The sequence below is a fragment of the Mastomys coucha genome, unplaced genomic scaffold (assembly GCF_008632895.1).
Source record: "Mastomys coucha isolate ucsf_1 unplaced genomic scaffold, UCSF_Mcou_1 pScaffold4, whole genome shotgun sequence".
In the NCBI taxonomy this organism is placed as follows: Eukaryota; Metazoa; Chordata; class Mammalia; order Rodentia; family Muridae; genus Mastomys; species Mastomys coucha.
The window spans coordinates 32,724,408-32,729,681 of NW_022196910.1; the positions used below are offsets into that span (position 1 = coordinate 32,724,408).

General features: G+C 40.9%; 1 protein-coding gene and 1 non-coding gene across 3 annotated transcripts in view; both read right to left on the bottom strand.

The window, feature by feature from the left end:
* The window catches only part of Tmtc2 (transmembrane O-mannosyltransferase targeting cadherins 2), a 405,577-nt gene that overhangs the window by 320,910 nt on the left and 79,393 nt on the right, over positions 1-5,274 (bottom strand). The gene's annotated exons all lie outside the window — the stretch shown is intronic.
* LOC116076655 lies at positions 9-115 on the bottom strand. Its single transcript, XR_004113054.1, has one exon. It is a non-coding gene; the product is annotated as a U6 spliceosomal RNA (small nuclear RNA).

Genomic DNA, 5,274 nt, shown 5'->3' on the forward strand with positions numbered 1-5,274 from the left:
TTTTTTTTTTAAATATGGAATGCTTCACGAATTTGTGTGTCATCCTTGCGCAGGGGCCATGCTAATCTTTTCTGTATCATTCCAGTTTTAGTATATGTGCTGCTGAAGCGAGCACCAAAAAGGCTATTCTTAACAATTGGCAGGGCAATAGCCATTTTAATCAGTATCTAAAATTTTAAAACATACACTTACAAATTTTATACCAGAAAGTGGGGGAGCATGGATACTTCTTATCCTGATCCAGAAAATATTTTCCTAGAATTCTCATCTCTGCCAGGGGAGAAAAAATTACCTCTGCTTTAAGAAAATGGGGGGGGGGGCTCTCTTGGGGACACTTTAGGGCTTAAGCATTAATATCCTAGCTAAAGAAATATCCTTGCTCATTTTTGCTGAGGATAAATTACAGGCTAGACAAGTGTTCTTTAGTTCTCAAGACATAAAGCCACCACCTAGGAGACTCCAACAGTCCTAAAGATGTTAATTATTTATCACAAATCAACAGATATTTTATCATGAACTGCAACACAATCAAAATAACATTGGGTTGAACAGTAACAAATCACTGCCAAGCTGCTGCCTGTACATAATTTGAAACAAGACTCTAAAGCTGCCAGAAAGACATAGAAGCTGGCTGTCCCTGGTGACAACCAATATAACTAACCCAGGAATAACTGTGAGGAGAAGGGGGGCAGGAGAAAGTTCAGAGGTAGCCACACAACATATAAATTTTCACTTGAGCTCAATTTTCCCATTGAAACAACAGCACAGTATATAAATTATAAGAAGAAAAACTATTGACTATGCACACACACATACACACACACACACACACTGCAACCTTTCAAGTTTTTAAATTAAAAATTAAGGTACTGGGGACACAGCTCAATTGGCAAGAAAGTATGTATAGCACACACGAAGTCCTGCATAGAAGAACATGTGAGAGGTGGAAGCAGGAGAATTATGAATTCAGAGTCACTTGGTTTATATGAGATCTTGTCTCAAAGAAAGAAAAGGAAAAGAAAAAAGACACGAAAAGGAAGAAAAAAGGAGAAGGGGAAGGTGGGGAGAGAAGAGGGAGAGAGGAAGAGAGGAAGGGGGACAAAGGAAAGAGGGAGGGAGGAAGGGAGGGGAGGAGGAAGGAAGAGAAGGAGGGAAGAAGGGAGGGAGAAAGAAATTGAGAGGAGGAAAGGGGAGGGAGGGAGAGAGGAATGGAGGAATGGAGGGAGGGAGGAAGGGATGGAAGGAAGGAGAATAGAATAGAAGGAGAGAGGGAAGGCAGGAAGGAGGAAGGGAAGGAAGGGACAGAAGGAGGGAGGGAGAGAAGGAGGGAAAGTGGGCAAACAAACATGGGAGGAGTCTTAAACTAATTCCTAATGAACCTGTTCTTTTCTTTATACTTTATACTTTGCTCCCCCTTTCCCAACATTTCGGTCTGTACCAATAAGTAGAGAGCTCACTAACACTTAGCAAAGACTAGAAATACTTGTAAAATCCCAGAGTTGTCTTGAGAAAATACATTATTTGGCTCAGCTTTTGGTTCAGGTAGGAATATTAGATGCATTTATTCCTAATAGGAGAATACAATGGGGCAAGTGCAAGTTAAGTAATTACATCTCACAGATGTCAGAATTGTCTCACCTCCTGCCATGATGTTAGTTACTCCCTCTGTCTATAGTCCAGTCAAGAGGACTTTCTCCAAGGAATGAAATGTTTTGTATTCTGGCAGAACTAAGAGTAAGAGTAACTAAGGGCAGCTACGGAACTCTTGACATTTGTTTACTGTGAGGACTGTATTTCTTATTTTATTGATTTTTAACTGGGATTAACTCTTGAGGCTCAAAAGCTAACATACCAGATCAAACAACTCTGCACAGTTAAGGGATTCTCTGCTCTCAAGGGTGTCGATCTATAAAGTAAGCCCACTTCCCACAGCTGAGAAGTTAAATGCCACCAGCCTAGTTTGCTGTGACACTTTAAGTAGATAGGAGAGGTTGGGGGATGTATCACCCCATGACTCAAACATGCTAATCAAAGCATCTTGGAAACTGCTTAAAATACAAAGTAGTAATTTTCAATCTGGTCAGTTTTTCTCTCAAGTAGAAAACAAAATTATTGTTGTGGAATGACACACAAATGCACTTGCAGGTAAGTCCACATCTAATTATCCAATGAACAACAGTTGGTTGTTGTTGTTGTTGTTGTTGTTGTTGTTGTTGCTGCTGCTGTTGTTGCTGTTGCTGTTCCTGTTGCTGTTGCTGCTGCTGCTGCTGCTGCTGTTTTAGTTTCGAGGGTCTCCTGTCTACCCAGAAGCACCTGTGGTGATCAGAGGACTATCTGCAGGAATCAGTTCTAAGCTTCTACTATGTCCAGTCCTGGTAATCCAGAACAAATGGCTAACTGTGGTGCCTACTAGCATCCAAAAGTGCACGTGGGCCTCCAAGAGCTGGCAGAAAATTTCAAGTTCCTATTACAGACACCCATACTGGCATCCTGACTACTCTGAACTCTACTCACCCCAACCCCTACCTTGAAGTTTTCCAGCTCATGGGCTTCCCTTCCCCCAGCTTCTCATTCTTATAGGGCCCTGACAGTTCATCCATGTGCCCTCTCTTCATCATCTTGGTCCTCTCTGTCTCTCTGTCTCTGTTTTTCTCTCTCAAATTCTTCCTCCCCCCTCTCTCCTCTCTCTCTTCTTTGCTCCCTCTATCTTCTCTTTCTCTTGCTCTCTTCCTCTCTTCCCCCTGCTATCAAAGCCGGTTTCAGTCTATTGGCCATATTTAGTATACTACTTTCTCTCCCTATACTGGACTCTTCCAAATACATCTGACTATACTCTCCATCATATGGACAACAAAATCCTCCATGCAATCATACCTTGGAGCAGTCATCCCCTTACTTTATACAGAGCTCAGGTCAGCAGACTTGGCAGGAAGTGGCCTTCCCTGCTGAGACAGCTCAACAACTTCAAACCATTCATTTCTGACCTCTGCTTGAATGAATGTATTTAATGAGTCTGTAGCATATCCAATCAGTCACATTTGGTGATCAAGACTTTTGTTAATCTCTCTAATACAGAACAATAATATAATGATAATAACAATTATAATAATAGTATAATTGTTCAGCAAACAGGTAACAAGATATAGGGCTATGGTAGAACAGTATAGTACTGGGCAGTTACATTACATGCTAAAGGCAAGTCAATCTTTCTGATGGCTTTTCTTTCAGAAATGAAGATCCAATTACCTCAGGGAAGCAGTGGTGAAGTCAGTGGTTGCGCCTACAAAGGCTTTATAGATTAGCACAAAGCTTATATGGATTAACACAAAGCTAGAGTCTACTGAAAAGAAACATTACCAACCCTCTATGCAAATGACAAAATCCTCCTGAAGTAAATACATAGTTACAATTTTCTGCAACAGACTAAAACATTTGATAATCTAAGGCCACTGAGACATTCTTATAAACAATAGGCCAAGATCCAGAAGAAAGTCAATTCATCAGATGCATATGTTTAAGAAATTTAATTGCCCTAAGTATTTATTGCCATCATAATAATATTAAATGGGACACTAAATTTCACAGACTGGAGGGTTTATGATTTCCTAGGCAAACGCAAGAAAGAGTCACAGTTTAACTTGCAGTTATGCATTTTATTAAGGGTACAATGATAAATTACTGAAGGGTACTTAAATCCTAGTCTGAGTCACATCCTCACACAACCTAAACTCTAGGTGTAATGCCTTACACTATAGAGATGCACTGATTCTTCAGATTTTGAAAAATGCTACATCAAAAACAAAACAAGTCAAATCAAAAAAACAAAACCTCAGTCATGAAAAAATTAGTCAGAGTTTCTATATGCATTCTTTCATGCCCTACATACAGGTAGGAAGGATGCTGGCTTAGACTCAGTCAACCCCTAAGTCAGTATCATCATTTCCCAGCAGCTCAGATGGCACACAATCTTCCATCACAGGTTGTTACGAAAGCACGACTCCTGACCCTGCAATTGGTCCTTTGTATAAAAGGAGAAGCCTGCTAGTTGTCAGCTGGAAATGACCTGGGCATAATACCTTAGTTCCTTCTTGCCCTCCGTGCTCAAGTAGTCCACCAGATGTATGCTGTGATCATAAAGCAATGTGTGATTTCCTACATTCTTGCTTCACTCCACACACGTCAAGTATCTATCTCACTTGACGATAGCTTCTCTAAATGCTACTTTTAATGACTAATAAGTATAGAAGCAGGGGACAGCTGTTACCAACACTGAAAGTTCTACAGATGCATACCGACATGCCCAAACTGATGACTTTCTCATGGATATATGTGGAACCTAATTTAAAAGGACATTAAGGCCCTCAAAAACAAAAACAAACCAAAAAAAAAAAAAAAAAAAACAGACCCACCCTCAGAAAACTATCCAGCACTGTGAGAAGTAAATAGAGAATGCTTGGCACGAATCCATTGATGTAGCTTGGTTTGCAGGATGGAGAGCTGGAAGTGGGGACAGGCCAGGGGAGATAAGATACACACGATTTAGCCTAACTTGGAACAGCTGTGCTGAAAGGCCCATGATTCAAACACCTCTGTCCACATGCTGAAAATCCAAAGTGTTCTAGGGCCTTTTCCTGTGTTAAATACAGCAACAGCAGAGACCAGGTGTTCAGGTCAGAGCAAACCCACAGACACAGGGTGTGAAGTCTGGCAGCACAGACATGAAGGGAGAAAAGCATAGGCAGAGTTGTCCTGCTGCACTTTGCACACATGAGTCTTCCACAACTTGGGCTCCTCTTTCCCTTTCAGAATTTTCAGCCTAGAATGTTGGTATCTCTCAAGCACCACTCTACCTCCAGCTCTAAGCATGGGAAACCATAGACACTCTCAGGACAGCAAACTCCAGATCCAAAGAGATCTTTACACACGCCAGCATGAATGAAAAAGAAATGGTGAAGCCTTTAAAACACACATGCACAGAAACACATAGACACTGACACATGCATACATACACACAGACATAGTTATACACACTTATAGACACACATAGACATACACACAGACATAGTCATACATACACACATATGTACACATACATATACAGTCATAGACACACATATATACCTACACGCAGACACAGATACAGGCACACACATACACACAGAAACACACACATACATACACGCATACAAATATATACAAAGATGTATTAGCCAGGGTTTCTATTCCTGCACAACATCATGACCAAGAAGCAAGTTGGGGAGGAAAGGGTTTATT